General features: G+C 45.7%; 1 pseudogene; it reads left to right on the forward strand.

Moving 5' to 3' along the window:
- The first annotated feature begins 7,080 nt into the window (after positions 1–7,080).
- On the forward strand, positions 7,081–8,414 carry LOC120364011 (keratin, type I cytoskeletal 18 pseudogene; annotated as a pseudogene).
- The last annotated feature ends 1,672 nt before the right edge of the window (positions 8,415–10,086 follow it).

A 10,086-nucleotide genomic window follows, 5' to 3' on the forward strand; every position in this document is an offset into this window, starting at 1 on the left:
AGTACCAGCCTTCCAGGACTCATGCCAGCTCACAGAGTCTATCCACAAGGCCAGGTAACCCCTCCTCCATGATGCATGTCTGTAATGAAACCTCTCTCCTCTTACTTACATGTCCTGGTATAGCCCCTTTGCCAAGGAGACTGTCAGCAACAACGAGGTCACTTGCTTGCACCCCACTCTCGGTGAGCCCCTGCCTCAAAGGTCTCTCAGCTACTTCAGGAACAGATTCTCAGTATTTAAGGAAGAGCCTGCCCACCCAATGAGCCACAGCTTGGCCTTGCTGCCCTCTAAAAAGAATAAGCCTTTCTCCTTGTGCCATTCTAGATTCTTCTTTGAAAGAGAACGTTCCCATGCATACAATGATGAGATGCTATAGGGTCCTCCCAAAGACAGCACTGTATACTTGCTCAGCTTTGACACAGCATCCTATTTGGGAGAAATCCAATGCATCAATCCATGTCTTATGTGAAAAAGTCCATCCGGGTATGGTTGCATTCACGTCTTCTTTTCTGCAGTAAACAATGAGATTTCAGGGAGGAGAAAGGATGTCGTTGGGCTCTCTTTGGTGGGTCTAGTCTTAGCTAGAGAAGGGGATATCAGAGGAGAGTCTCTTGCAGCATCTGCTGACCTTCAGAAGAGTCTTTAATTCAAAATATCAGCATGTCAGAGTGCCATAGACATTCCCTGTGTTCCTTCACCATAGTTTACTATTTCATTTGATATTGTAATGAGCTCTTACACATATGTTTGTGCACTTGTGGGAATTTAGCTGTGAAATAAATTTATAGTAGTGGAATTGTCTGATCACAGGATATGTTTAACTAAAATCTTGGTAGCTATTGCCAATTGCCTTCCAATGTATTCCCCAATCCCCAGCATCTGCCAGTACTGAGTACGTGTTTGCCCACCATTCACCAACCTGTGTGGTTTCTCACTTTTTGATCTTCACCATTCCCATTATTAACAATAGTAACCCATTTCCATTTTAATGTACAATTCTTTAATCACAGACAAGAGAGAACACTTTTTACATACTTAGAAATCATTTCAAGTGTTTTTGTTTTTTGCTTTCCATTAGGTTACTGTTCTTTTTCTTAATTTTAAAAATTCTTTGTATACCATGGAAATTAAATACTAAAGAACACTTTTTTGTACTAAGGAATATTTTAATACTTACATACTGAAATACTAAGAACTATTTAGTTGCAAGTGTTTTTTTCAGTCTGTCAATTAGAGATCCTTCAGTTACAAGAGAGAGAACTCAACTCATCTAAGTAACAAAGGAGCCTGGTGTGGTGGCTCACTCCTGTAATCCCAGCACTTTGGGAGGCAAGGCCTGAAGATCACTTGAGTCCAACAGTTCAAGACCATCCTGGGCAGCATGGTGAGACCCCTGTCTCCACAAAAAATGGTTTTTTTGGTTTGTTTGTTTTTGGTTATTTTTTTCTTTTGAGATGGAGTTTTGCTCTTGTTGCCCAGGCTGAAGTGCAATGGCATGATCTTGGCTCACTGCAACTTCTGCCTCCCAAGTTCAAGTAATTCTCCTGCCTCAGCCTCCTGAGTAGCTGGGATTACAGGCATGTGCCACCATGCCCAGCTACTTTTGTATTTTTAGTAGAGATGGGGGTTTCACCATGTTGGCCAGGCTGATCTCAAACTCCTGACTTCAGATGATCTGCCTGTCTCGGTCTCCCAAAGTGCTGGGATTACAGGCATGAGCCACCATGCCAGATCTAAAAATGGTTTTAAATTAGGCATGGTGGTACATGCCTGTAGTCCCACCTACTCGGTAGGCTAAGGTGGGAGGATTGTTTGAGCCCAGGAAGCTGAGGCTGCAATGAGCTGTATTCGTGCCACTGCGCTCCAGCCTGGGCAACAGAGCAAGACATTGTCTTAAAAATCAATAAATAATAAAGGACATTTATTGGCTCAAAAAATTAAAAAGTGGTTACAATGTTAGGTGAAACCTGATCTAGCAAACAAAGGATCTCATTTCTCTATTTCTCTGTCTTCTGCTTTCCATAGGGTTGACTTTATCCATCAGCTCCAGCAGCTGTGGGACCTCACTCTCACTCTATGCTTTCCAGAGAGAGAGAGAGATTATCTTTTCTGCAGACTCCTGCCCAAGACCCAGGATTCTTTCTTTCTCTATGTCTGTCTCAATCTCTCTGTCTCTGTCTTTCTTTCTCTCTCTCTCTCTCCCTCTCTCTCTCTCTCACACCCACACACACACACACACACACACACACACACTGACATGATCACATGCCCATCCTCGATCTAATTGGTTCACTCAAGGGGGGAGGGCATGCTAATTAGTTTAAGCCAATTAGGATCCACCCCCTACCCAAAGTATATAAATGAGAATGGGGAATTAAAAATTCCCCCAAGAAAGATGAGCGTCTATGAATAACTTCAGGATCAGGGGGTTATGAACAGCCATTGCATAAGAGGAGAACAGTACAGCCTCAGAGTTCCTTATGATTTTACCAAGTCATAGATTTCCTTAAGGCCTGCCTGACTCGATTCTAGCAGATGGAATTCTGTGGCTTGAAAAGGCACGTCCTTCTAACTGCAGACCATAGAGAAAAGAGCTACTGATGTCAGCAGAAAAGACGAAGTGCTAGCCCTAATTTTTAAAATTTCCGCTAAATTTGTAGGCTAAAACATTTGCAAAAAATGCAATCTTGTTTTATATTTAGTAACCATAAAACTTTCCTCATGAGGTTGTCTATAAAAAGTCCTTTTCCAAGATTATCTGGCTTTCAAGGTTTGGTGTAATTCCTGCAAAATAAGATTCTAATCTCTAAAAACCTTGAATGCTGACTGGTAGTCATGGATAACTATTCAAACTGAGATTTGTAACTTTAGAAGTACAAACTACCATTCTATTCTTCGTTAAGAACAATCGTCTTAGAACACCCTCTTTCTTCTCCTTTTGTGCATAAAGGTCAGTAAATAGATGGCTGGCTGATTCATCTTAAAATAACATGTTCCAGGAAGTTTATCATAACAGTCAGTTTATCTTTCAGCTTTATGTTAATGTTTTCAGAGCAGGCTGTGTGTGTGTGGGTGTGTGTGTGTGTGTGTGTGTGTGTGTGTGTGTGTATGTTTAAATTTACCAGTACTCCAGTGCTCCCAAAACAACATCTCAAATTGGCTAAACAGTGTGGGTTTCCTTTGGGAAACCACATGGTTCTGAGCAGGAAAATGGTGGACATTTGTGGGCCTTTTTGACTCTCCACTTCCTTTTAAGGAAGCCAAAAAGTCTAGTCTTTCCACCCAGCCTCTCCCTTCCAGCCTCCCTCTTCCAGCTTCCCTTGCAGCTAGACTACAAGAATGTGATCTGGGCTTAACCAGTCAGACACGCTAGCCCGAGAGTGTTGAACTGGTGGCAGCTGATCCAAAGCAGAAAGAGAAGTGGAGTCCACAGCAGTGGCTACAGCAATAACTGGTTTCTGGGAGCAACAGATGCTGCACAAAATGTGACAGCCATGCCCTGCCCTCCCCAGCAAGGTTTTGGCTGTGGACCTGCAGCTGCCTGGGCTCACTAATTCCTGACCCTTTCTCCTGCTGCTTCGCAAGATTTCCCCGTGCTTCTGTGAACGGGGTGCTTTTCAGTCAGTTCCTTTTTGGTTAAGCCAGAGCTGGTTTCTGATGCTAAGAATATTGACAGTTACAAGAAATAAGGAGAACATCCTGTCCTAGACTCTGGGTCCCACTTTGCCACCTGAGCACCAGGAGTCCTTTATAAAGACAGTCCCTCTGGTTCTGGTCATGTTTGCTGTCTTGTCCTGTCCCCTCCTCCCCCCTCCCCTCCTCCCCTCCCCCTTTTTTTGCTTTCTTCCCTCCTCCTCTCCTTCTCTCCTCACTGAGGGACCAGCATCAGAGACATTCATGACGCATTCCCACCGTCTCTCATTGGCTCAACATCCTCCACAAACCTTCTCTGAGAAGAGCCTCCACCCCGTACAACACAACCTCCCTCAACAGAGCCCTGGGGCCGCCCATTCCACTGGTTCTTCCGTTGTGCCCAGATTGGCTGCCAGGCTAGGACATAACTTGTGCTTAGTTCGCAGCTCCCCAAATTCTGAGAAATGAGTGACTTTGGAAAATACTTTGTTCTTTTTCTGAAAAGATCCTTCTAGATCATCTTTGGCAGGGCTAAATGATTCCACCTGAGCCTGGCGCCTGCTTCCCGACGGCGTGGACTCTGCTGCTTGCCTTCCTCCCTCCCTCCCTCAACACTCCCCCCACCCTTCATTTTCATAAGCATTCAGTGAGCACCTCCTAGGAATGAGACACGATGACAGATTCTCAGCTCAACCCTCTGTCACTGAAGTCTCACTCTAGTAAGGCGTATTTATTCCAGTATGTTCTATAACCCACAATGAGTCACTGCGCGTTCAGTGCAATCAAGGTTATTGCTTCTCTTGTAGGTATCAGGAGTCTCTTCTCTTTCCACTGCAAAAGATGTGCCTTCGGAGCATCTGAATCATAAAAAAGGGGACATTTCTACTTTTCTCAAAAATAAACAAAAGAGCCCGGCTAAGCAAGAATCCCTCAGTTATGTCGCAAGAGCCAGCCAGTAACAACCCCTCCCTGTCATAGCCAATGGCTTAAAGACACCTAAAGTCCCAATAGGGTTTTCCCAGATTCTAGTTCCTGGGAAGCTTTACCTGGAGGATAGTTGCAGGTTAACTCCAAATGACCAAGCTGGTGGGGAGGAAACCCACTGCCTGGACCATGCTCAGTTCTTCAGGGTTTCCAGGGTTTCACAGGAACCGCCCAGTCATATCCACTGCCAGTCACTTTGAATAACCAACTTTGCGTAAATGTCAGCATGTGTCTGCTGACATATACAGAACATGAACCCATATGCACATCTCTGTAATAGTTTCATTATAAGGATATACTTTTAAAAAGTTATTGGCATACATAAACACATGCCCGTCTCCAATTAAAATAATCATATAGTTAAGCTGTTTTTAGTTTTTGCCCCATAAGTTATAAATAGATGAAACCATTTACAACATAATAAAATCCAGCTCTAATCTTTATCTCTGCCGAAGACCACTCTCTGTGATCTTTACCTGAGCATATTTTTCACAGGCCACAGGACTGCACGGTCAGATGTTCTGCATCTCCAGGTGCCTGGGTCATGCTGGTTTATAATCCTTCCAGCAGCTGGGCACAGTGGTGCACACCTGCAATCCCAGCACTTTGGGAGGTCAAGGCAGGTGGATCACTTCAGGCCAGGAGTTCGAGACCAGCCTGGCCAACATGGTGAAACCCCATTTCTACTAAAAATGCAGAAATTAGCTGGGCGTGGTGGTACACACCTGTAATCCCAGCTACCGGGATGGCTGAGGCAGAAGACTCTCTTGAACTTGGGAGGCGGAGGTTACAGTGAGCTAAGATCGTGACACCGCACGCAAGCCTAGTGGAAGGAACGAGACTCCGTCCAAAAAAATACTTAGCAGAAATTTAGTCAGGACCTGGGAAGGATTATTTCAAATTAGGTCCATTGAGAGGAAAAGGGGGAAGGAATTTCCAGGGAACACCACCCCCACCCACAACACGTTGAGGATGCCTCTGTCTTCACCTGCTTTGTGCGGATCTAGGTTTACTGTCTCCAAGGAACAAGCTTCCCTACAGCTTCTAGAAGGGCCCATTTTGGAAACTACAGGGGGCTCTGAGGTTTGGCTTTCTGAAGTTCTGAGAGAGGTATCTGCTCCAGCTCAGGAGGTCCCTACGCACCTGCCAGGTAAATGCAAGTTTACCTGAGAGTCAGGCCTGCCCTTGAGTCCCAGGGCTTAAAGTCTCAGCAGCTTACACAGAAAACTGTGTTCCTCAGCCCACTCACTGAGCGGTCCTTGGCAATGCTCTAATGGCAGTTCCTGAGGAAAACAATTTGTCATCAATTTAAACCCTAAAATAGACTACCTTCTTTACACTACATAGATTTACAACTAACATTTTTAACTTTTTTCCAAATATTTTATTTATTTTATTTTGTTTTCGAAACAGGGTCATAATCTGTCACTGAGGCTGGAGTGCAGTGGCGTGGTCATGGGTCACGGTAGTCAAGACTTCCCCAGGCTCAGGTGATCCTCCCACCTCAGCCTCTGGAGTAGCTAGGACTACAGGCACACATCACCATGCCAGGTTAATTTTGTTATGTTTTTTTGTAGAGATGGGGTTTCATCATGTTGCCCAGGCTGGTCCTGAACTCCCAGACTCAAGGGATCCACCTGCCTTGGCCTCCCAAAGTGCTGGGATTACAAGCGTGAGCCACTGCACCTGGCCCCAGATATTTTAATTCAAAAAAATTTTACCTGAAAAAAATTGTTTCAACTACTAGGCACTTGGCAAAACACTCTCCAAATATTACTTCAGTGATTCTCGTCATACATTTGTGTAGTTACCAATGGCTCACACCTGTAATCCCAGAACTTTGGGAGGCTGAAGTGGGCGGATCACTTGAGGTCAGGAGTTCGAGACCGGCCTGGCCAACATGACAAAACCCCGTCTCCACAAAAAATACAAAAATTGACCAGGAGTCGTGGCACATGCCTGTAGTCCCAGCTACTTGCGGAGGCTGAGGCAGGAGAATTGCTTGAACCTAGGAGGCAGAGGTTGCAGTGAGCTGAGATTGAGCCACTGCACTCCAACCTGGGCGACAGAGTGAGACTCAGCTTAAAAAAAAAATCTGGTCACAGTGGTTCATACCTATAATCCCAGCATTTTGGGAGGCCAAAGCGGGCAGATCACTTGAGGTCAGGAGTTTGAGACCAGCCTGGCCAACATGGTGAAGCCCTGTCTCTACTAAAAGTACAAAATTAGCCAGGCATAGTGGCACATACCTGTAATCCCGGCTACTTGAGAGGCTGAGGCAGGAGAATCGCTTGATCCTGGGAGGCAGAGGTTTCGGTGACCGAGTTCATGCCATTGCACTCCAGCTTGGGCAACAAGAGTGAAACTCTGTCTCAGAAAAAAAAAAAAAAAAAAAAAAATTACTGGTCGTCGGCAAAGCCTGAGTCCTGTCCTCTGGCTCTCACGCTCTCACCCTGGGGCAGCATGAGCTTCACCACTCGCTCCACCTTCTCCACCAACTACCGCTCCGTGGGCTCCGACCAGGTGCCCAGCTACAGCGCCCAGCTACAGTGCCCAGCCGGTCAGCAGCATGGCCAGCGTCTATGCAGGCGCCAGGGGCTCTGGTTCCCGCATCTCCGTGTTGCACTGCACCAGCTTCCGGAGCGGCATGGGCGTTGGGGACATGGCCGTGGGGATGGCCAGGGGTCTGGCAGGAACGGGAGGCATCCAGAACGAGAAGGAGACCATGCAAAGCCTAAACGACCACCTGGCCTTCTACCTGGACAGAGTGAGGAGCCTGGAGACCAAGAACTGGAAGCTGTAGAGCAAAATCCGGGAGCACCTGGAGAAGAAGGGACCTCAGGTCAGACACTGGTGCCATTACTTCAAGACCACCGAGGACCTGAGGGCTCAGATCTTCACAAATACTGTGGACAATGCCCACATCATTCTGCAGATTGACAATGCCCATCTTGTTGCTGATGACTTTAGAGTCAAGTATGAGACAGAGCTGGCCATGCGCCAGTCTGTGGAGAGCGACATCCATGGGCTCCGCAAAGTTATCGATGACACCAACGCCACTCTGCTGCAGCTGGAGACAGATCGAGGCTCTCAAGGAGGAGCTGCCCTTCATGAAGAAGAACCATGAAGAGGAAGTAAAAGGCCTACAAGCCCAGATTGCCAGCTCTGGGTTGACCGTGGAGGTAGATGCCCCCAAATCTCAGGACCTCGCCAAGATCATGGCAGAAATCCAGGCTCAATATGACGAGCTGGCTCGGAAGAACCAAGAGGATCTGGAAAAGTACTGGACTCAGCTGATTGAGGAGAGCACCATAGTGGTCACCACACAGTCCACTGAGGTTGAAGCTGCTGAGATGACACTCACAGAGCTGAGACGTACAGTCCAGTCCTTGGATATCGACCTGGACTCCATGAGAAATACAAAGATCAGCTTGGAGAACAGCCTGAGGGAGATGGAGGCCTGCTACGCCCTGCAAATGGAGCAGCTCAATGGGATCCTTCTGCACCTGGAGTCAGAGCTGGCACAGACTCGGGCAGAGGGACAGGGCCAGGCCCGGGAGTACGAGGCTCTGCTGAACATCAAGGTCAAGCTGGAGGCTGAGATCACCACCTACCACCGCCTGCTGGAAGATGGCAAGGACTTCAGTCTTAGTGATGCCCTGGACAGCAACAACTCCATGCAAACCATCCAAAAGACCACCACTCGCCGGATAGCGGATGGCAAAGTGATGTGTGATACCAACAACATCAAAGTTCTGAGACATTAGGCCAGCAGAAGTGGGGGACCCTTTGGGGAGCAGGAGGCCAATAAAAAGTTCAGAGGTCAAAAAAAAAATTACCGACATGCTTCCACACACAGCCTCATTGGATTCCCCCAGGAGTCCCTCAGATCATGTAGGACTTGGAGGCATTGATTTGATGAGCAAGGAAGCTAGGACCCAAGGGGTTATAAAGACTTGTACAGCTAGTAAATGATAGTAAAGCACTCAGGCCTCTCGAGCGCTTTCAAAGTTCAGGCTCAATATAGAAATGGAGGACTCTATCTTGGCATTTTCTAAGCTGAAAGACAGGCAAAAAAACAAAAAACAGGAAGGCTATTTTCTGAAACATGCTATTAAATTTTTTATTTGAGTGAGAAGATGCTAACTGTAAATAATTACCTATTGTCTACATTTTCCAAAAGAAAGAAGGAAAAAATCACTGTACTAAATTTCAGTTCTGACATAAGAGCCGTCTCTATTAGCAGCTGCACACTGGTCACTTGCTTTGCACAACAGTGATATGCCATCAACACTGTGTGCCAAACAGTACTCAGGAGGTCAAATCATAGTTTAGGATCAGAGTCATTATTTAAAGGTATATGTGGTAAATCTACGGTAATTTTTTTCCCTCATTTTAATCGCTCCGAAAGCAGGATGCAGTCAATGGTGTCATACAATGACAGTCCACCAGGTGGCAGTCGTGATACAGTAAGAAATGTGAAAACAATCATTGGACATCTGTTACGGATCAAGAAATCATCAACTTCAAAACCTTACATTTTATGAAATACGTAACAACTTGCCTGAAGTAAGGTACAACTAAAAAAGGAACTGATTTTTATCAAGGATTAGTTAATAACTCTAGGATTCTAGTTGTTTTTCAATCCTAGCTTTATAAGCCTCATTGAATATTGCTTGTTTAACGATGAAATTCAGCCCTTCATACATATTTTTTAAGCCTTTCTGAAAGCAAATGAATTGAGGGAAAAACAGATCACAAAGAAATTATCAACCAATGCAGAGAACCTAGAGTTCACTTTTTTTTTTCTTTTTTAATTGACACGGTTTTGCTCTGTCACTCAGACTGAGGGCAGTGGGGCAATCATAGCTCACTGCAGCTTTGAACTCCTGAGCTCAAGCAATCTTCCTGCCTCAGCCTCATGAGTAGCTAGGACTACAGGCGTGTGCCATCATATCCAGCTAATTAATTTTTTAAAAAATTTTTTTTAGAGACAGGGTCTCACTATGTTGTCCAGGCTGGTCTCAAACTCCTAGACTCAAGCAATCTACCTTGGCCTCTCAAAGTGCTAAAATTACAGGCATGAGCCACCATGCCTTATTGATGGTAATCTTATTGATGACAATAACAATTATAATGCAAACATTTTAGCTGTTAGCTTGTGGGACAAACCTCTTCCAGGGTGGAGAGTGGGGTCAGCAGTACGTATGTATCACCCTTTAATCTCTTAGTAGTCTCCCATTCATGCCTCTACAAATAATCTCAAACGTAGTGTCTTAAAACACACAAATTTGTTTCCTTAGAATTCTGTAGCAGTCCAACAAGAATCCCTCCTTGCTAAGATCAAGGTGTAGGCAGGTCTGTGCGTCCGTTTCTGAAAGGCTTAGGGAAGAATTCACTTTCTCGCCCTTTCCAGCATCTAGAGGCTTCCACAGCCCTGGGCTCTCAGCTCCTTTTCCATCTGCAAAG

The sequence above is a fragment of the Saimiri boliviensis genome, chromosome 1 (genome assembly GCF_048565385.1).
Source record: "Saimiri boliviensis isolate mSaiBol1 chromosome 1, mSaiBol1.pri, whole genome shotgun sequence".
In the NCBI taxonomy this organism is placed as follows: Eukaryota; Metazoa; Chordata; class Mammalia; order Primates; family Cebidae; genus Saimiri; species Saimiri boliviensis.